The 24,093-nt window shown below is 35.1% G+C and overlaps 1 long non-coding RNA gene across 2 annotated transcripts in view; it reads right to left on the bottom strand.

Moving 5' to 3' along the window:
• LOC130855228 (uncharacterized) overlaps positions 1-24,093 on the bottom strand; it is a 97,762-nt gene that overhangs the window by 28,781 nt on the left and 44,888 nt on the right. For both annotated transcript variants that reach the window (XR_009054259.1, XR_009054258.1), the window contains exon 2: positions 13,620-13,734. This is a non-coding gene — a long non-coding RNA (uncharacterized LOC130855228). The remainder of the gene's footprint in view (positions 1-13,619; positions 13,735-24,093) is intronic.

Below are 24,093 nucleotides of genomic sequence, written 5' to 3'. Positions count from 1 at the left end.
TAACTGCCAACCACAAAAATATTTTAGCTTTTGGTGTTACTGAACTTTATCTCACTAAGCAAGATAAATAGTTGTCAACAAGAATTATTCCCTGTCTCTATAAAACAGATATTATAAGTAAATAATGCAAATATAAGCCCACTTGCTTCTAATGTAACAGTCTTTTGGGAGAAGAAAAAATATGCAGGAGCTTGCTGCAATGATTACAGAAAAGAAATGATAACACAAGAAAAAGATGAAACTCTGGTAACAACCTGAATCTGCTGCAGTAAATAATCTGTTTGGATGACTTGATAAAAACCAAAATCTCCTTGATTTTTCCCTTCATCTACATCAAGAGACCCGGATATTGTGAATCAATAAAGATTCACAACCATGACACCCATTCCAACAACATCCATACATATGGAAAATGCCTAGATCACAACAATATCTACCACTCGGAGTAAGAACTTCAGATTATTGGGATGGATGATTGATGAACCCAAATAAACAGGTTTCTTTTTTGATGAGCTTGATGTCAGGTCTTAATTCTATTAGCACATATCAGGATTTTAGGGGGAGTTGAGATAACAGTGATACATTTTTATCCCACCCTTTGAGAATTCAGGTGTTCTCAAAGTATGGTACATGGAGCCAAAAACAGTCCTTACAACACTTTCAGGGCTCAATGAGATCAAAATTATTCCATAATAATACTAAGACATAATTTGCCTTTTTCACTGGGTTGACATGCACATTGATGATACAAAAACAATGAGGGTAAAAATGCTATCACCATAACATAAACTGACATACAAACACCAAATTATATCAGTAGTTTAGCAGTCATTATATTCTTTACTGCCAGGCACTCATAATTTTTAAAAGAAGAAAAACATTGAGTTCATGTAACAGTGTTCTTAATGAAGCAGTAAAATTTTAATTTCATTAAACCAGACCTTTGCATACATACCTCTTTTATCATCTATATGACAAAATAGATGTAGATAAACCACTTCTACATTCTGAAGTATGATGGCTCTTGCAAGTAAAAGCACTTGTCAATTGTTTCAAATACAAGCTCAACTAGCTGTCTTTTTAATGGAACAACATTTTTACTTGAAAACACAACTGACAGACATACTATAATTATTCAGCCATGTTTTGACAGTCATTTTTTTAAAAAAATTAATGAAGTGGACTTCATTTCAAGGAAAACATATTTCAATATTTGTTGCAATGATAAATTTCAAGCTTTCAAGGAAATATTGGAATTTTGGAAAATGTAGGTCAGTCACTATGAACTAGACAGTTTCCCAATACCTAAATAATATTCTGATAAGAACACCCTTGATGTTAACAAATGTGACAACGAATTTGTCAACTTTTAGAAGATGTACATAGCTCAGTTAATCAATATTTACTAAACAGCCAATGCATGATGTTACAAAATTATTCACAGGTAAAGAATAATTGAGGTGCAAGACAGACAAATGTATTTCATATTTGTTGCTATGAAATATTTGCCCCGTCAAGATTCTACATTACAGTCAACTTTTAAGAAATCATCTATTGCCAAGCTTTGGTGTAGTTCAAAAAAAACACAGTAATCTTAAGAGTACTAACCTTCCTTTTCTAAGCGCATATCTGTGTAAAGCCAAAACTTCTTCATTACACATCAATCAAATTTAAATAACACAGCAATTTGAAAACAGAAGCAGATGTGAGAAGCCAGATAGTAAAGTGATTTGCAAAAGAAAAAAAAATGTAAACAATGACATTTTTCTCTTCTTTTAATTTTGGAAAAAAGTTTTATATAAAATGTGTTCTTAAAGTATAACATTAAAATGATGTACTCAATAAATACTTTTCAATTTCTCAATTTTAAATTCTAATTCAGTAAATATTGATATAGAATATTCATATAAAAAGCATTTTGGAGCTCTGAATAATTGTTAAGAATACAGAGGGTTCTACTCGAGAACAATTGCTCTAATTAAATTTTTATTCTTTTTTTATTTTACTCTGATGTTCCTGTCTTTGACCACTATGTCCCATCTTTTCTGTCCTTGTGTTTCAATGACTTCTCTCACAAACCCTCCCAGGCTATAGCCCTTGACTTGTGACGTGATATGATATGATATGATATATATGATATAGGCACTTATACAATAGATGAACCAGTGCTTGGACCTGAGATATTCTCCACTGGCAGCAGTAGCAGCATACACACACACTCTCTCTCTCTCTAATTACTTTATAGCTCTTTTCATTTAGTCTTCACAATTCCTTGAGTTAGATTCTTGTATTACTTAGAATGCTTTTAGTTCTAAATAAATGAAAACTCAACAAGAATTTGTTTGAATTGTAAGCAGCAGTTACTGTATATTTTTAAAATATACAGAGAAATGAGTTCAGGGTTAATTCAGCAGTTTAAAGATGCCATCCAGAACATTCTTTTGCTCTTTTGCTCATTCATTTGACATTCTTCTGCTCTTTCACTCTCAGTCTATTGGTTTCCTTCTTCAGAGTTGTTTCTAATAGTCATAACATGCCTGCTGCATCTCCAAGCTTCACATCCTCAAATGACAAGCCCCCAAATCCAAATAATTTGGAGGGAAAGGGATTCTCTTAGGATGGTGCTCTTTCTCACTTAGGAGGAAAATCTTTCACAGAACTATCATCAACTTCGCAGATTTCTCCTTTAATCTCTTTGGCCATATTTAACCCATCTCTAAATTAACCAGAGGAAAAGGGATGCTAGCCACCAAAATATGCATTATCCTCTGGGTTGGGCATATTGCTGCAGAACAAATTTTAGGTTCATAGGAAATGAGACAAATGGCTGCTTAAGTTATATATTTGTATTTTGTCTTTAATGGGATACATAAAGTCTCTGGATCAAAGAACAGATCTTCATTATGCACAGAGCATTTTAGTGCTGGTTCCTCAAACTCCAGTCTTCGTTTGGCAACATGGTGAGACAGACCCTGTGCTTGCAGTGAGTTGCACCACAGAGGAGGAGCCCTGATTTGTGATGCTCAGGAGTTGTATAGGGCAGTTAATACATCTGTCCTTCCATCTCCTGAAGAGAGAGAGACCTTCAAGCTCGAATATAAACAAATCTTTTCCTGGGAGGGAAGTGGAAAGTCCCCAGCCTTCCAAAACTGGAACAATAATAGGAAATGGCCCTAGGGGAGGTGACTCTAAATATCTTTGGAGCAATTTACCATCTTAAGCTTTCAAAGCATGTTTGCTATTAGTCACCTTTTAACAAAGTTTCCAGTGAGTTTTGTTCCGAAAGCCCAGACCCTTGCACATACACAAAAAGTTATGGAGAATTGTCTCCCCAAAATGGACACCATCATTATCCCTGCTTTACAGAAAAGGTAAAAAGAGCTCAGTGATGGCAAAGAACTTGCCAAAAGTAAACCCCAGTTCAACCCTAGCTGTTTTTATTCCAAAACTGTTATTCGTTCAGGAATGAAACTTTTTGTTATTCTTTCATGTTATTCTTTTTGTTTCTACTTTTTGTAACATATGGCAAAGGAGGGGGGAAAGGAATAGATAAATGGATTCTAGAATCCTAAATTATAATTCCAATGTATTTTACCATCGAAAATATAGTTCATCTTATTATTTGATATCTTCAGTTCTTTTTCAGACTCTTCTTGGAACCTAATCAAGATTACTAATGTTAAAGACAGGTGAAACTATATTCCTGGTAGCAACAAACTCTAAGTGAACTTTGAAGAACATCTGTTTTAAAGCTGTGACTGTTTATAGCTAGAAACCTTTGCTTCCTTAGATATGACCTAAGAGAATACTTTGGATTTTGAAGCAAAAGCCTCCATTTCTGAGATATAAGTACAAAGAGACTTTTTGTTAAAAAAAACTGTCACTACATATAAAATACACAAACAACACCATTTTTCAGCCTTTAAATATGGTTGCTATTGACCATCTAATACAGCAACTACTACAGATATTGGTGGTCATGAAATGAAGGATTAAACTTTTTTTTCAAAAGCAACTTTGGGCAATTCAGAGTAATAGAATACCAAATCGAATGCTACAAACTGAGATATTTCTTAATCCTTCATAGCTTCTGGGGGATTTTGCCCTTTGTAATTCAGTCTGCACTCCACCGTCACTGTTTTTATAAGTCAGAGAGGATTGCTGTTGTTCATACAATGTCAAATATTATATGAAAGTATTTCCTAAGATTACTATGCTGAAAAGTTTTTAAATAATAAATGTTATTCATGCTTTGTATTTAACTTGTAAGTATGACAGAGTATAAAATAATAAAACTACAAATTTATAAGGAAAAAAGAATGTAAATGAAATACCACGAAATTATACTCAAGTTTTTCACCTGTTTTTAAAAAATAGCCAGAATGAATAAGATGAGCTTCATGTACAGTTGGTTAAAATCGATTGTCTTGCTAATTTACATATTTTTTAGTAGTCCTCTTTTAGAAGATTGCTCTACTTTTAATCCTCACTTTCAGAGACAAATTGTGGCTGCCAATGGATGAATCTTTAGATTATTTACATAGAAGAAAAGCTCCCCTGTTTATCATTTTTAAATAAATTTTTCCACCTATTATGCCATATTGGAATGCAGAGTGCATTTATTGTTATTTACCAGTTTTTGATATAAACCAGAGTAAACTAAACTTGTTAAGTCTGAATAAATTTATTTGAAGAATTTTATGGCCAGAAAATTTTTGCCTAAGTAAATATGGAAATTCTAGGGAATACTGATAATTTTCTCTCTGGTTTTCCTGGGACTCTTTGCCTCAGTCAGTAAAGTAACTGATTAAAACCGAATCAGTTCTCAATATGTACACAGTCCCTAACACATTTAAATTAAAAGATAGCATGCAGAACAAAGATTTAAAAGTCTAAAATCTATAACCATAGAGACAAAAGAAAATCTTAAAAATAAATATGAAAACACAAAGATGAAAATTCAAGTAATTAGAATTTTGGAGTAAAATTCTTTGGACAATTAAGATGTGAAGTGATGGGAAAATACTTCAAATTGAAGATCAGATATAGTGTAAAGTCATGACTGAAAAGTCTTTCAACATGAGGCTCTCTTTGGAATCCTTACTGCTTATACACACTGTACACAGGAACACGTGAACCTGCTCCACTGCTCATTTGCTTGCAAATATCAGCTGCCGCACACAAACACAATTACATTTGTTTTACCCTCATATAATAGCACATCACAGGATGAAATTTCTGCTTAATATTGTCCACTATCACGGATTAAACTTAGATATGCCAGAAATAATTCATAAAAAGTAGACACAAATGCACTCTCAGACAATTGAATGTAAAAATCAATTAATCAATTAGATACAAATGTTAAACATATGCAATAGTAAAAAAAGTGACATTTTTCAAGAAAAGTTCATACCTATTTCCATGACTTTAAGATGCCATAGACTGTAAGATACATCATAAATTTAATGATTCTTTTAAAAGTACAGTGAAACACATCAAATACCTAAATTGAAAGATTCCTTCTAATTTCAAACATATTAATAATAAAAGTGTCTTCGATTTAAGAATTTTTAGGACAAGTAGAGTTGCCAGATTAAGCAAATAAAAATGTAGGACACATAGATAGATGTGAATATTAGATAAATGATGGATAATTTTTAGTATAAATCTGTTCCAAATGCTGTATGAGATATACTTACATTAAAACAAAAATTATTACTTATTTGAAATTCAAATTTAACTAGACAATCTGTATTTCATCTGACAACCCCAGTGATAAGACAAAATATCTGAAAAATTTCTCCATGATCGCTCAACATTAATAAAATTGTTTACTCACATTATCATAAAACCCTTATCCTACAGGCCATCCTGGATGCTTTTCTCCTACTTCTATAATTGCCTTTTGTACTTATTCACTTTTTCCAGCTGCTTTTTAACTGATAGCCTTCTCCAAAGATCGGTTTTGAGGGCAGTCTCTTTTACTACATCACGTTTCTATAATGCAAATAACTCTATATGCTATTGGTATAACTTAGTATAAAGTTAATGATATGACATTCACATTGAATGATATATGATATTTTCCAGCATATTAATATTTTGTGGTACCACAAATGGCATATGAAAACAAAATGCAAACACAGAAAATGTCATATTAGTTTTCTATTTCTGTGTAAAAAATTACCACAAATTTAATGGCTTAAAACAACACAAATTTGTGTTACAGATCTATATATAGTACTAGTAGTAGTACTAGTAGAAGTGCTAGCAGCAGCAGTAGTCTGACAGGGATCCTGTATCTCACTAGGCTAAGATTAAGGTGTCTGCAGAGCTGCAATCCTTTCCGGAGGCTCTAGAGGAGAATCTGTTTTCTTGCCTTTTCCAGTTTCTAGAGGCTGCCCGCATTTCTTGCTTTGAGTCCCCTTACTCCATCTTCAAAACCAGCAATGTTGTATCTCTCTGACCATTCTTCATATTCACATGTGCCTCTAACTACAGACAGGAAAGATTCTCTGCTTTTAAGAACCCATGTCATTATATTCGGGCCACCCAAATAATCCAGGATGATCACCTAATCTCAAAGTGTTTACACGCAAGGATCTCCCTTTGCCATGTGAGGTAATACATATACAGGTTCCAGGGATTAAGGCACGGACATCCTTGAGGGTCCATTATTCTGCCTACCACAAAGGGCTGAATGACAGCAAGCCACTGAGGAGCATTTACGATCACATGTTCTTTGTATTGGCTCAGTTTGGCCACTTGCTTTGTCTTTATTACCAACTTCTCCCCATCTTTGTAATTTCCTTCTGTCTGTGTAACTCCATACTCTCCTCGATATACTGTCTATCAAGCTATTTTCCTGTTTTTGGTTTCTTTTAAAAATCTTATTTGTACAGTACAATTTATTAATTTATTAGGAATCTGCCTTTTTAAAAACCTGTCAATGTCTTTAAAAATTAGGATTCTTTCTGTTTATGTCATTGTTCTGGTCACAAAGTTGCAAAGAGTTTGATGGGTTTGACCCTGTGTTATCTTTTATGTAAGCCTCATTTGTGGTATACAATTTTTGCAGAATATAAGGTTTTTCAGGAATACATATATGCCATTTTGAAGTGCTTACATGTTGTTTCTTTCTTTAGTCTTTCTGTGAAAGAGAACTAGAATATCTTTTCTTGGATTATCAAATATCAATCAGAGGACAATGAATTCTAAACCTGTATCCCCTTCCTTGCTGTTTGCACAAATATCAGTCTATAACCTACAATGATATGCTTGGTATTTTCCTTTTTTCATTGTTATGACAAGTTTACTCAAATCTTAGAGTTAATTATTATTTATGCCAACTGTGCCCTTCTTACCTAGACTCAATCACCAAACACCTTGATAATTCTGTCTTTGAAACTCTTTCATGATGAATTCTAGCCTCTAATGCCACACTCCCCAGTGTGGTCCATGTACCTGTATTGATCCACAAAATTATTTCAGGTTATTACAAAGATACTATTTAATTTATGTATTTTTATTGTTTCCCTCTTTTATGCTAAGAAATACTGGTGTATTTTTTTTATGGTAGTGTAGGGGAGGAAAAAGTTTTCCTCAACCCCTATTAGGGTCTCTATCTTGGTTTGAAACTTAAACTAACAAAGACATATTAATAGAAGAAAAGAAGACAAATTTATTTGATATAAGTTTTATATACATGGAAGTCTACATAAGGAAACAAAGACTCAAAGAAACAGACCTGAGTATTTTTATGCTAGGTTTGATGAAGAGTGGGCAGTGACGTAGATGTATGATAAGTCAGAGAGTATGAAGTAAGTGTAGTAAACCGGGGGAAACTTAGCAAGGCCTATTTGAATTCTTTCTGGCATCCCTTTTTCTTTGGAGATAAGGATGCTCCTTTATTCTGGGATATAGGGAGGACACATCTCACATGAAGGTTTTGCTCCCTGTTTCAGGGGAGAAGGGCAGGGGAAAGCTAAAGAGACCCTCCTGCTTCTGCTGTTTTTCCAAACTTCTTCAGCTTAAAATATTCAAATACTAAGGTGTCATATTTTGGTGTAGCATGTCCTGAACCCATCATTTATAATATGAAATCAACTTTTGAAATAAAATTGCCAATGTCTTAAAAGTTATTTAATTTTTAAAATTGTATCAAGTATTATAAGCAGTATGCAAAAATTGTATTGTTTTATATGAGAGAATAAGAACTAAGAAACTACATAATACATAGGGTTTAGATCCCTTTTGCATTCTCACATTCTATACCCTCTCAAGGGCAATATGGAGGCACCAGAGAAACACAGTTAAGAGGCAATAATAAAGGGCAAAATTTGGGTATGAAGAGTAAAAAGATTGCAAATGGAGTTTGAATATGGCAAATGGAGTCTGAGTATGGCAATATGCCTTTGTTCTCTCTTTGAATCTTTTATCCCTTTGCCTCTTTTTGAGATTCTTTCTCCTCTTTAGTGACTGAAGTGATCACATCTACCTTGGTAATGCCTCCATATTAGGAGTTGATGCTCCACTTGAATGCAAATAGGGTTAGAAAGAATTTGGGGACAAAAGAGGGAGCAAGCAGAATCACAGCTGGCTCTAGCAATTGGCCATAGGAAAATGGAGCCATTCTTTTCTCCCCGCTCTGTTCCCCTCTCTTGTATCTATCATAGCCAGATTGGTCACACAGAGTGTGCTACGATCCCAAGGTTGAGAGCCTAGCATAAGAGTGTTACAGAACAGTTTGTTCAGTACACTTCACTCTCTAGTTTAAGTGACAAAAGACTATGTATTTGCAAACCAGGATGTTCCAACCCATTACGCTACATTTGAAGGTGAGATAGCCACTAGTGGTTAGGAGGCAGTCCTACACGCTTTACATTCTCTGTGATATAACAAACATGACAACAGCACTGATATGTTAGGGATTTGGAGATTCTGATCATGTAAACCCTCTGATTTCACGTCAGGAGTCACAGTTCACATTATTCACTGCTTTATTTTCATTACCACGAATGCCAATGAGGTTCAAGTTCTTATTAACTCATTTCTGATTTTCTAAAAAACCTGAATTACTAATTTTCTTCTTCTTCAGGCAACTAATCTACATTTTTAAACTGGATTTCCTGTCAACAGATTTGCTTTTTCCCATTGCACTTGATTTCATTATATATGTGACTACAGATTCTTCCTTAAAATTTTAACTTCATCACCTAAATCTTCCATAATTCTTTTCCACCCTTAGGTAAAAAATTGCATCTAATGTTATCAGACTGGCATCCAAGCAATTCCCCAATCATGTTTTAATCTACCTACCCAACATAATCACTTCACCGTCATCATCAACCATGCCAAATGCAATGTTTATCACGTGCCTACAATACGCACTGTGCCATGCACAATTGAGAACTATAAAGAAGTATGAAATACGGCTCATGGCCTATAAGAGTTTATTTAATCAGTTAGAGATTTCATGTAAAATAATACATAAATTGGATAATAAGTTAAAATAAGTATGAAGTGAAGGGCAAAAACAGCAAATGCTATAAAAGTCTTGAAAGAAATAAAGATCAATATGGAAGAGTTCACACATCTGAAAATTTTATTCACTATTCTCTCCAATGAGAGAGCCCATTCCTTTAGCCAAATTAACCTCCTCAACTTTTGCTGAATCATGAAATGTTCAAACACTTTTCAATGATGTGTTCATTTCACTTGGCAAAGCACTCTTAAGCTTCACTATCTTAACAAATTTTAGTATTTAATTTCCATTTTTAACTTACATTTTCTAACCTATCAGTTAAAACAGTTAATTCTACATAGTTTTATTGGAAGAAATATATACCACCACTAGGTGAAACTAGAAATACTCTTCTGGGTTGAGCAGCTTGTCTTTTTACAGTTATGTGAGAGAAAAACGGGAGAAAAAAAAGTATGAATTTCCTTTTGATTTATGCATTTTGCACAAAATTAAAGTATTTTACTAAAGCAACTAAATTAAAATAGTAACTACTGTTGCTAATTCTTAAATAGAATGGACAATGAATACATATGTGTGATTTTATATTATCATATGATACATCACATCATACATAAACCAGGTTAAATTGCTCTCAATTTTAAATTACAAAATCTCCAGGAGGAGATTTTAGAACAATTAACAATAAAGAAATTCTCAGTGTTTGAGAAGGTACTTTTTAACCTTAATAAGTTTACAAATGATACTTTATTAAAAAACCAGCTTTTCACATTTCTTAGACTGTAGAGTACAAAAACAAGTGGAAAATTTATTTAACTGTAAGAATAAAAGAAGTGAGAAATTTAGGGTCCTTTATTTAGCCATTCCTATATTTTAAAAGCTATATGTGTTGTATTTCAGAGGTCTTAACCTGTGTTTTTAAGCAAGACTGAAATTCAAGCATTGCCAAGCATGACCTTTGAATTTCAGTCTCTCCTAAAACTGAAGAATATGTTTTAAGTCTTCCATTTCTTTTTCCATCAGTCTCAGTTTAAGCATCTAATGGTCCTGTTATGACCACTATCTTCTTCTCAGAGTTTGGACTCTTCCCTAAACAGAAATAAAATGAGGCTCCTACAAAGCAAGATAGTTGTTTGATATGCTTGCTAATATTCTTGTGGAAGAAGTGGCAGGATATAGAAGACATTCAGATTCAAATCCAGAAATAAAAAATTCTTGACATTTCATAAAACTGAAGGGGTTGATCTTGGTTTCATAAAACTCACTGATTTTATTATGGTATTCTCAGCTTTTCCAAAGTCTCGGTGCTGAGTTTAACTGTAATGGTTCCTTGTAGACTACTCAGTATAATAACCTAAGTGAATATACTGTGACTTTAGTATCTGCATCCTGCTCAAACTTTCTTAAATTTCTGCTTTCTTTACCAATGTTAGTTCACAAGGTTGCTTTAAGTTAAAATCTTCAAAGCAATCTCGTCTATAAATTTTTTTATCTTGAACTTTCTTACAAATCATCTTTATTAAATTATTACATGCAACAGAGTTACCTTCATAGATTGAGAAGTATAACTTATTCTGAATGCAACTATTTAGTGATCCTTTGGAAATGGTACTCCCTTTTCCCCTACTTTGGCAACAACTTGGTAGGGGTTAGGGGAAGCAGAAAATTATTATTAAGTTTCTGCTTGGCAGCCCTACAAATGACTCCTACACAAATTTGCTATTGGGCTACTGCTAAGAAATTCGTGATAATGGCAGTCTGAGGCAAATCAGCCTAGCCCTTTAGTGCTTGACTACCTTCAATTTTCTGGCCTAACTTTCCACTAGGGTCTCACCTGAATTAGCAAGAACGCGTATTCAGCATCTCTTACTATGGGTCAAGTGGGAACTGTTCCCTGGGAAAAGATGTGGGTAATTTGGCTGAGAAATGTGCTGGATTGTGTGGAATTGTGTGGGCCACTCAGCCCATTTTTCCCCTTCTAGGTTCTCCTTTTATCATAGGAGTTGGAAGCCCAGGAACTGCATTTTCAAGAATTTCTGTCATTATGGCCCTAGGTTCAATTCTGCCAATGAGAGGATCTAGTGTAAATCTGGAATAAATACAAAAAGCAACAGCAATATTATTCTCATGGCTGTGGCTGGCAATTACTAAGGCTTCAGCATCAAGGTTTAACCAGAAGCTTCCCAGTGTCCTCCAAAGAATCACCTGCCTTAGTACAGTGGGCAGTACAATAAATGGCAGTGGTTTCCTACAAGTTGAGCATTTCCATTTCCTAAATGGTAGAGTGGCTTCCCTAATCTTTTCTATCCCAGGCCTTCTAACTTTTTTAATCCCCTCTATTAAAGCCATCTGTTGTTTGAAACACCTGGAGTTACTTCTGGTTTCCTGACTGAACCCCAATTGATACAGGGTCTCTGGATGAAAAGGGATCCAGAATTCATTCCCTTGTTTTTAAGTCTTTTGGTGGTCCTGACTGAAGAAAGGAACCAAGGATCCCAAATAGGAATTCACCAAGAAGAAAGAAGAAAACAGGTTGATGATCTGTGATCAACTCCAAGGCTGTCCATTTGGGGAGAGTTTATTTGGCAATATGTAACTAGAGATGAAAAACCATCTGTCCTACGCACTCAGGCACAATGACCATTCTTCAGAATTAGCAGCTGGGCATGCAAATGACCACTAAAACTTGTAGCTTAAAGCATGTAAGCTACCACTTATATTTGTACAGATACTGGACTCAGCAAGAGTCATTGCAACATTAAAAACAGATGCATCATAACTCATTTCCAGACCTTACAGAGACAGAAAAGTCATCATCAGCCAAGATCCTCCCAGTCTTTCTACAGATGCACAAATAGACTTGCCTCTGCAATCTTTCCTTCTTTTAGTTATAATAGAACTCTGTATGAACCAATTCAAGACCAGTACCTCTTTCTGCTTTCTCAGCCATCTCTAGCTTTTAGTTTTCCTGTCTTCTTCTCTAACTTCAACCTCTTTGCCACCAACAATGGTGTTAATAAGCATGCAAAGATGCTCTGAGAACTCACAACTACAAAAAGATCTCTTTTGAACGATATAAGTCACTTTACCAAGTCTATTATTGGCCAAACTCTTCCAAAAAGGTATTTATTTATTTATATACTGCCTCTGTTTTTTTGTGTTTTTGTTTTTGTTTTACTCCCAAACACCTATCTATTTCAGTATAGCTTCTTTAAGTCTTCACTATTTCCTCAAAAATCTTCTCTGGCTATGGTCATTCATTCATTCATACTTTTTTTTTCCATTCTTTTTCCTTTTATAAATATTTATACAGCACTACATTAGGAGCTGGACATTTAAAAAAAAAAAAGTAAAAGGGGAATTGTCCCTGCCTTAATAAATGACATTTATGTTGTAAGTGCAATTAGCATCTTTTTAAAAATCAATTTACACTTTGAAACCAAGAAAAACAGTAATACAAACTTACTGCAACAAGTTAAAAAATATGAGGACAGATACATAAGAGAAAATGTAATAATCTCTCCCCAACTAATTAGCTGGTATTAACAGTTTACTGTAGCTTCCTCCACACATTTCTCTAAATGCACCTAATTTAGGTTATAACACATGAAATTGCTGATATTCTACTGTTTTTCACTTACAAAACAACAGTATCAAATGATTCAACCTAATACATATGTACACGTATACAGATTTTTATTTAAATATCTGTATTTAAATAGTTGCTGAGCAATGCTTAAATAACATTTAAAAAACTATGAATAGTTTAATGAATGAATGATATTTGTGCTCACCTTTGTTGGGGAAATGTAATTTTTTAAAAATCCTCTGCCAAGCGAGAAAAACAGCTACACAAGGCAGAAGTGAGAGAAAATAATTTTATCTTTGAATGAGTATTAAGCCAGAACACAATGAGCCTTACAGGTAATCCACTAAGAGATTTCAAAGGCAGAAAGAAATCGCACCCTTTTGTATAACCAAGGAGATACAATCCATCCCATATATGCTCCCAAGGTAAACAATAACTATTTTTCAAGGAAGAGGACTTGACAGCATCAATGTCTAAATTCACCTAATTGAGATGATCCATTATATTAGTTAATTAGATTTATCCAAAGGCAAATTAAATCCTTACCTGTATGACAGGAGGTAGTTCTGCAGCTTGGTCATGGTTGAGCTCTCACAACAACTGGGAAACATAGGTGCTATCTTCATCGATGATTACATTTCAAAGATATGGTTCCTAGGTCCTACAGAAAGATATTCCAGAATTGTTAAAATGACAAAAGACTTATTTAACTTTAAAAAGATTTACATACATTTCAAAGAGACTGAGAAAGTATTTACAATTATAAGTTTTCTAAAGCAAATATCTAAGAAAAGGGAGGGTAGGACATCTCATCTTATTTTTCACAGGCAGAATCAAACCTTTTATTTTAAATATGTATTTGTCCTTACATCTTGCATGTCAAGAACCAAAACATTTACATAAAATTATCTGCTTTTTTCTAATCACAAGATATTATCCCCCAATGGTTGGGTTCTCCATGATAGTAACTGTACAGAAGGCAGAAAAGAGACAATGGAAAGGTTGGATAAAGACAAAAACGTATAGGATGAGAAAATTAGTGAGGAAAAAAAGTACTATAATCAGTAAGCCATACACATACTATTTTTAGACAATTGAGCAAGATTAATTATCTATATACAAGTAAATTTCTGCCAATTTTTATTTTGGGTAGGTAAGCAATCACGATCAAACAATAAATTCTACAGATTATTTATCCTCATTTAGTAGTAAGAGCATAAATGTTGCAGTGAAAAATACATATAGTAAATCTTGATGGAAATTAAAATGCTTCTCCTTTTCTATTGTAGAAATTCAATTATATGTTGAAAAACCACAACTAGTAAAACATGAAGCTAGAAATGAAATAAATCAGTTATGTAGATAAGAAAATATCACACTTATCTCATTATTTCATGTCTGAATAACTATCTAATACGTTTCACTTTTACATTCAGGTTATCTCATGTACATGCTCAATCAGTATGCTTATATCACTAAACTATACTTAATTTTGTATTCCTGATGCTTGCATATTTCCTGGCACAAAGACAACACCCAATAACTGTTTATTGGATTAAACATTAGAATGACTTTATTCTAAACCCAATCATTGTTTATTGGATTAAATTTTAGAATAACTTTAGTTGAAAATTATCTAAGGATGAATCGCGTCATTTTTATTCTTTTTTTAAAAAAAAGCTAGAGATTTATTGTTATTTTGTGATTAATAAATTGTCAAATTGGTTATGACACTATCCCGCACTGTATATCACCATTTGCCAGTACAAAAGTTTTTAAACCATACTGAGGCATAAGGCAGAGAGAGCAGAGACACATAAATATCATCCTTAACAACCTCCTCTTAGTCATGCCTCCATCTTGACCTTTGTATGTATTTTCTTCCAGGGGAAAGTGTCAGAACAGTGCACAAAACGGTGGGCAACCTGCCTCTTTACCCTTTTTAATAGCAAGCAGCTTACGGAAGTAATGGACTTCAACTTGTGTTTCCCTTGATTTTACGGGTCTGAATTCATTTTAGGTTACTTGAACATTTTAATTTCCTTTAACTGTACATGAGAGAACATAATGACCTAAGAGAATACTGAACCAGAGTCAGCCAAATATATTACTGACCCCAAAGTTATGTGTTAATTGGTCCTAAAGGAATGTACCACCCCAATAGTTTGAGAGTTAGGCAAACAGAATTTCTTTGGGGAGGGAAGAAAAAGCTGTAAAACAGCCAAATGTACTCAACATTGTTAAAACAGCTCTTTGTTTTCACCCCTGAATACTTCTTTACTACACTATATGCACAGAAATCCTAACAGAATCTTGGTTGCCAGTATTATTTAGGCTGGCCCAATCCAGGATTTTTTTTTTTTAATTTATTTATTTTATTTATTTTTGGCTGCATTGGGTCTTCATTGCTGCACACAGGCTTTCTCCAGTTGTGGCAAGCGAGGGCTACTCTTCATTGTGGTGCATAGGCTCTAGGCATGTGGGCTTCAGTGGCACGTGGGCTTCAGTAGTTGTGGCTCACAGGCTCTAGAGCACAGGCTCAGTAGTTGTGGCACATGGGCTTAGTTGCTCTGTGCCATGTGGGATCTTCCCAGACCAGGGCTCGAACCTGAGTCCCCTGTATTGGTGGGCAGATTCTTAACCACTGCGCCACCAAGGAAGTCCCCTCATTTTTATTCTTTAGAGGAATACTAAGCTTTCAAACTAAGCCCCCAAATGGTTCCTTTAATTTGCTACATTATTTTTACAATGTAAAAAGTATCACAGAATCATATTTATACACTCACTTGTTGCTTATTATCATTGTCATCTCTACCACAGCCTATGGTTACTATCTATTGAGTGCTCACTACAAACCTGGTAAATATTTTATGAATGTTATCATTCTTAAGTTGCACATCTCTGTAAGTTGTGTTTGCTAGTCTTACCCCACAATTAGTGAAACTTAAAGAAATTAAAGATAATAAGTAACTTTATTAAAGTGATACAGGTAATAAATAGTAGGTCCAAGCTTAAACCCATGGCAGTCTAAGTACACAGCTCCTGCTCCAAGATCTCTGATTTTTTGGCAACATGTAGCTCTGCCTCTCTAACTAGGTCATGTGTGCCCAGGCCATATGGCAGTCTACACAGTACCAACCAAAGGAATTGGTAAATTCTTGCTTTTTCAAACTGTTACCAAGTCCAAGTTGGCTCTGCTTGCCACACGACAGACCAATAAATCAGGAGACAAGGTGCTGAGGCAAGGAATAGCGACTTTATTCAGAAAGCCAGCAGACTAAGAAGATGGCAGACTAGTGTCTCCAAAAAACCATCTTATCGGGGTCTGGATGCCAGTTTCTTTTATAGAACACAGAGGGGGAGGAGGTGAGGAAGTAAGTGAAAAGACCATTATTTTTGCCTGGCTTGGCCAGCACTGGGGAGGGGATGTGTTAATTTCTTCTCTTCTGCAGCCCTTCACAGGTGGACAGGGTCAAGCTGTCTCCCTGTGAGCTGAACAAAGGCAATTTAACATTCAGGTAGAGGGGCAGGTTTCCCTGAGGCAGGCCATTATGTATGATTATAATTACAAAAGCAACGAAAAGCAAAGGTTCAAGTCAAAGAAACAGATGCAACATGGAGTCAGATTTTGCTCTTCCCTGTTACAAAACCACTGTTAATAGTCAAGACAGCTTAATCCCTGGGGTTAGCAAATGGATCAAGGCAATCATGATGATAAACATTCTAAGTCAGTCAATAATGTGGTTTTGGATGACCAGTTCATATATGAGTATAACAGAAGTGGTGTTACAGATGTGACACATGAGGGAAGCTCTGTGAGCTGCTGACATATAGGAAACAGAGCTCAGAACTTGTGGAAAGACTTTCAGCAGGTATGCAAATAAATAACCAAACAAATATACTGTGGTTCAGGAGAATCTCCCCAGCATTCCCAGTAAGGCCTGAAACGATAAATAAAAACTACAACCAAGGAGTTAGAGAGAATATGAGGCTTAACTGTATTTCACTGAATACTATGCAGCACAGTTAACTCAATAAACTCCAGAAGCTTTCTGCTTCTGTGGATGAACATAGTGCTACATCCTGCTGGGCCAGTGTATAGAATCATGCAGCCATGTCTGGGAATAGTCTCAAGAGGGAGCTAAAAAAGACAGGATACTCAGGGAGGGAAGGAGTGATGGGGTGGTGTGGGGAGGGGGAGAAGAGCCTTTAGAGGTTTCATATCTTTGCAGATTTTACGGTTTGGCTGTTAGCACAAGTTCACGTGTTTGATGCACAATGAGGCCAAACAAACCAAAACATCAGAGTTTGGAGCAGGGAAAGGTTTATTGCAGGGCCATGAAAGGAGATGGGTGGCTCATGCCCAAAAACCCCCCCCCCCAAGCTCCCTGAAGGGTTTCAGCTAAGCATTGTTAAAGGCCAGGTTGAGGGAGGGAGGTCATAGGGTATGTGATCAGCTCATGCACAATTCTCTGATTGGCTGATGGTGAGATAACAGGGCCTTGTCACAGGGGTTAACATTATCAGTCCATAGCTTCAAGAGGCCCAGAGTTATCTGCTCATAGACATCAAGTAGTTAACATCTTCAATTTGGTGGGGGGTTTTCACATCTGTAAAACAACTCAGGAAATGTACATCAAATACTGTTATCTAGGTACTTCAGAGAAGAGCTAAAGCAGAAGATGTGGGGGAAGGGCCTGTCCCAGAAAGACCTCATAGGGTCCTCCTCCTTCACATGGCTGCTCACCTAACTCTGTTTACCTCATTCAGGCTGTAGAAAAAGGGAAGGCATGCCTGCAGGTACTATCCCACAGAGGTTTTAAACAAATATTCTCTTAATGATTTATCATATGCTTTGCTTTGCTTATTGCCCTGAACCTCAAGTTCCACAGGAAATTATTTGTGATAACATGGTGCTGTCTTGTGATATCTTTTTTTATTATTGTTTTTCACAGTTACTTAAAGCTTGTATTGTTATTTAGCTATTTATTGGTTCATATCATTTCTTCTCTATGGTAAACCCTTTGAAGGCAGGGATGTGTCCTAGAGAACAATTCTCTTAGTATGAGGCAGAGCACTTGCCTGTTTGATCTGACAGAGAACTCAGGCATATTCATCTTTGTTCCAACAACAGCCCAGGGGAGACAGGACATTGCAGCAAAGAGGTTCCTCCTGATCTAGGGATTATTTTCACAGCAAGTGAAAGAAACCCACCCTAATTCATCTTAATTAAGGAGAAATATTTTGTTTCATGGACTTGAATTATAAGAAAAGCTAGAGTGAAACCTGTCTTGTGCATTCAGAACAAATAAATCATTACCACAACTCTTCCTGTATGACAGCAGACAACACTACAGAAAGCTTTAATTTTCATGTTTCCAAAACAGCAGAACCACAGGATGAAGAGTGCCTCTCTCTTATCAATATCTAAAAAATCCCAGTCCATTCATAACTCCATTAAGGACTATGAAGAAAGAGGCAAGATCCCAACAGTTCCCTTTTACCACATGGTTAGAATGTGCGGATAAAGTGTAGTTACTCAAAGAATAGGAAGGCCAATGGGTGAATATTTATGATCTTGGAAACCATTATACTTTATATCTAATGTAGAATGTGGTAAAAAGAGAGAAATAGTGTACTTCAGTACGTGTTGAGCACATACTATATGTCACATAAACTTTATATACATTATAAACTCACCCAGATATCCATAAAGGATAATAAATATGAAGATGGGATGGGGTGATATGGGGCAGTACCTTTGCCTGCAAATCCCAAAGCAGTGAAACATTTATTATTAAGATAAAGAAAGAGACATTTTTATACCATTAACACTAAGGTGTAACTTCTCTACTGATTTTAGGATTACTTCTCTGTCCGAACAAAACTAGGTAATTTAAAACGTCCATCTGCAAAGAGAGTATTTGCACAGTACCACATGCAAGCATTTTACATGGCTTATATAATTTAACCCTTATAAAAATACTAGAATGTAGGGGTTTATATTTGTTAGGATACAGACTAAGCTACTTCAACAAAGAGACCCAAATATACATTGACTTTTAAAAAAGGTTTATTTTTTTTTCAAAGAACACTTAGATACACAGGGTGATCCAGAATGGGTTACCCAAGAGGGCTCTGCCAGATAAGGTAAAGTTTCCATTTCTTGAGTCCAAAATGTGCTGCTTCCCAAGCCCAACTATTGCTCTGGAATTGCTTTTTCCAGCCAGTGGAAAAAGGAAAAAAAAAAAGGGGGGGGGGCGGAGGTTTAAGTGGGTTATTTCAAGGGTAGAATCTGAAAGTAAAACGTATCATTTGTGTTTTCCAGTGAGCCAGAGCAGAGTCAGATGATCTCACTCAAGAATAAGGCAGTTTAAGAAATGTCTCTAACTGGGAGAGCAGAAGCCCTCGTAAAACCTGTGTGTGTGTGTCAGAACTGGTCAAGGCAGATTTACTTGTAAAGTTAATGTGGTATAACTTTTAAAGCCCCTCACATGTGCTTCTTCCAAGACCCTGAGGGAGGGGAAACTAGCAACATATTCATTTATTTATTTTATATCCTTTTGTCCTTAACACTTCCCAAAAATAGATCTGTCCCTGACAAGTAGGACTTATCTGCAAACTAATACAAGAATAAATCCTGGAGGAAAATTCACTGTCTCTACCTCCTAACAATTTCCAAATACCAATGAGGCCCAGAGAAGTTAAGTAACTTACAAAAAGTCACATAGATTTGGAGCTGAAATTAGAACCTGGGTCTCTATGGCACAAAAACTTTTGACTCATTTCTAGTGCATCAAGTACTTACATATTTTATAATTTTCTATCTCCCTGACATTATCTCAGGAGAAAAGTTGGAAAATCTAGAAATCACAAGGTAATTGGCTACATCACTTTGTCCCTATCGGTAAAGATGATCTTGGGAGACAAAGTGAAAGTGAAAGAGAACACGCGAAGCCCAGCTGCCAAGCTGACATGACAGCCAGTGAGTCGGGGTGATGCCACTCTCAGATCAACCCAAAGGTTAATAACACAGATGGAGTCAAAGATCTGATGGATAGAGGCTGTGAACCCCATATCAATAACTTACAGCGAATGCCTGGAGGTGGCAGATGAAGAGGCCCGTCATCAATTAAGCATGGCAGTCCATTTTTACAAAATTGTCAGAAGGGGTTATTAAATCTCACATTTTAGTTTGCTTGGGGAAAAAATCAAATAACAGTAAAGGTTGCATTTTAAAAACAACGGTTAGTGTAAACTCTTGCTTCTGGCCTCATGTCAAATTGTCAAAGAGGTGCTATGTAATTTGATCCATGCTTTTCCTTTTTCCACTTCTGAGCCGAGGTATTTTTTCATACTTATTATTAACCTCATATGTTTTAAAAAACAATAGTTTTTGTTTTAAGAATTTCACAAGTTGGGGAAATATTTATCAAGAAATTAATCTCAAAACTTGAATATGACTGAAAGTTGAATATTTATTCAGCACAGCAACTTGGAGTATACATTCCTCAAAGTTAAGTACCATAACAAAACGGAGACACACGCCTTCCTTCTTATAAAATTCCTATTTACAGTAAGTTCAGAGAAGGATCCTGCACTAAGTCATAGAGGACTTAAAGTGGTCTGTCTCTAGATATGCTTTGTTCCATTTTAAGGCTGGATTCAGAGGGTTCCATATAATTTGAGTTGAATTTACTGTGGATCAGCTCCATTATCCAACCTTCTATAGTAAATCTTAAAATTCTTATATTTTTAAAAACCCCTACAAATGCCAGAATTATTTGGTAGCACACTGGAAAAGTTTAAAAGACCCAATACAACATTTTTTGAAAGGCAATTATAGTTATAAGGCAATCACTACTAAAGTATAACAAGTTGTCATAGTATCTAGAAAACCATTCACAGTTATTCTACATGCACATTTTCACACTTAGCATTGTGCTGCTGTTCCAGTAACTGTTTACTGTCTTAATATGACAGGCCTAATACCCACTCTCTTAGGGCAATTACCTTTCTTTAGTAGTGGATTAATATTATCCTATGTTACTTTTCATTTGTAGCAAGTTGTACCCAAATCTATACCACCATCCATTTAACTTGCTGATCTATTTGACGGACATCACTAAAACCGTTTGTAAAGTTAACAAAATGAAATGATATAAAATATCAGGTTGAGTTGTTACAATCAAAAGAGCTCATTGTACATTGGAAAGCTGTGGGAAATTGTTAAGAATCAGTATTCTATAGGTTGATACAAATAAAGAAAATAATATAGAATTATAAGGTATAGGAGTCCTTTAGGCCAACACTCTAATTAAATAATCCATGGATCAAAACCTAGATTTGATTAGAATCATAACATGAATTGGCTGCTGAACTAAGTTTTGGACCTAGTGCTGTGTACCGTATAGCCTACTGTTTTGCCTAAGATAAGTAACCCAGAATGGTGTGAGTATAATGACAAGAGCAGTTCTTGAGTTTACTTACTTGAATCAAGCATATTATGGATCTGCATTTTAGCCCTACATTAAAATTTCTCAGCTACCAAGTGATTCTTTGTCTCCCGGCTCCCTCATATAGCAGCCTAGACAGAGGACTGAATCAGGTGCTTGCAGTGCTGAGGAAGTCTGCACTCTCCGTTAGGTTTCAAAATGTTCTCCTTTTTAACAGGTAAATGACTGACTCACAGACTAACTGGTTCACTGACAGACTAGCGCTTCCCAGGGAAGATAAGGTTACCATTCTCTATAGGCTCCTCAAGTAAACTTCCAATATCAAACATAATTGACAAACCTGATACCTGGAGTACCAAAGTTACCAAAAAGCTTTCAGGAAAAAATTTTCTAAATGTAACTGAAATTTCTTCAAATTTTTCTTAAACCCCCTCATAATTTTTTTCATACAAAAATACTAATTAAAAAATTAAATTATGTTCAATGTCTAAAAGTAAAATTATATAGTGAGTAATTCAACATATGCTAGATCTATGGGCATAATATTGTGATATTATGACACACAAAAATAGTATAACATCTATACTTCAAGATTTGCACACAATGCAATGGCTTTCAAAAGACAACTTTTCAATATAAACTTTAAAATTCATAATACCAACTTTTTCTATCTAAAACTTACTGTAGCAAGTTGATGCACTATATCCTGGCATTCATGATTTAGAAAAATGTTTTTTGCAAGCTTCACAGAAAAATATTTGAACAAATTAAAAATCATCGCAGCAATGTACATAGATCTCATATTCCTTTGATTTCCCCTTATTTTCTGATTTATACATCCCCTATTATGAGAAGACATTTCCAAAGAAAAGACAATAAATTACTATGAAAGACAACATTGGTTCTTAGCGAGAAAGGATAGTGAAAATCAGCTTTCTGTGACCAAAGAATCTCTTTATTTAATGTCCTTATGAATGTGAACTGAACCTAAAAGTGTGATCATCTAGGTGTACATACTGCTTAATTCCAGTTTCACCTGCATTAAACTCTCTTGTAACTTCCTCTCTTAAGGAATAATTTTTACATTATTTATTTTCCTTAATTTCTCACTAAACTTCAAATCATTTTCGAGTAAATAGTATAGTAAGGCATTAATATAAATATGAAAAATTTAAGTACTACAGTAAGGCATTTTGTAAATATGAAAAACTTTTTAAATATCAAGAATTTTAAATGCATATAATGCTTGATCCTTCATATTATCTTTAGAATGTCAACATTTATATATAAACATGAATGCTAAGACTGAAATGCGTTAAGCTTTGTTCTGTTGTTTTATGGGAGTACTTATAGTATCAGATTCTAACTTAATCAAAACTGAACTAAAATGAAAAGCATCATTGTAATCAGCCATATGGCTGCTTCATTCTAAACTGGTTATTTTTAAAGAGTCAGCCTCCAACATTTCTCCCTAGAAGGAAAATAAAACTAGTATTGCTACTGTGCACATCAAAACTACATTGCTCAACCAGTCATTGTGTTAGCTGGCACTAAATTCCTGAACAGCATAGTAGTGCAACACAGGTCATCTGGATAACTATGAATGGATGGTCTTCATGTGTCAGGGATTAATCTGGTAGACATGGCCTTTGTAGAGACAGCTACAAAATATAGCACAAATTCTGAAGGAGCAGTGATGGGAAGAGTCATCTTTTTCATATGACCAATGAATCTTTGTTTTTAATATTACCACTGCTGCATACAGATATTAAAAGTGCAAGAGAAAGATTTCATTGTATTGAGAATCATCCTCTTGGAAAACCACTCTAGTCTGAAAGTACTCTCAGAAAGGATTCTGCTTCTGAAAGATAATTGTGGATCAATTTCAGTAGCCTTTTAAAAAATCTTCTAGGGCATTTTTTAATGTTCTGTAGAGAAATGAAGAGTGTGTGTGGGGAGGGTGGGAGTAAGCTGATAAAATGCTATTATTGAAGAAGTTCAGGCTAACCATAAACTTTAAATTCAGTTCTATGGCAAATGGCACCAGCTCATCTTACGGGTTATGTGCACTATAGATTTGGAAGCAATAAAAGACAGATGTGGGTCTCCATTTGGGCTCACGGGTTGCAGTTTGTCCTCTTAAGTTCCAAATTTCTCAGTTCTTCCCTACTACACATTCAGCTTTTCTCCCAGACTGTTAGACTACCTGACCTTTTGAGACATGAGGTCTGGTAGAAGATGCACAGCCTTATACAGACTTCTGTACCAGCAACAACTGTGTGAGGTGAAAGCCTCTATAATAAATCTCTATTCTACATCACTCATGGTGATTCTACTTCTCAGACCAAATCCTGAGAGGTAAAGTAGTAATTCAGAGACATGTAGAAATTAATCAAAGTATTAATTGCCAAACAGTCTCAAAGGGAGTTAGTAGAAGAACACAGAAGCATACCTCTACCTTCTTTAATTTGATTCCATATCCCCAAATGCATACGTCTATACTTCTTATTTTATTTCAGAGACCACTTTACACAATAACTTTAAGTTTCTCCTGAAGTAGAAAG

Source organism: Hippopotamus amphibius, chromosome 1 (assembly GCF_030028045.1).
Source record: "Hippopotamus amphibius kiboko isolate mHipAmp2 chromosome 1, mHipAmp2.hap2, whole genome shotgun sequence".
Lineage (NCBI taxonomy): Eukaryota > Metazoa > Chordata > Mammalia > Artiodactyla > Hippopotamidae > Hippopotamus > Hippopotamus amphibius.
This window is presented reverse-complemented; position numbering and strand designations above follow the sequence as displayed.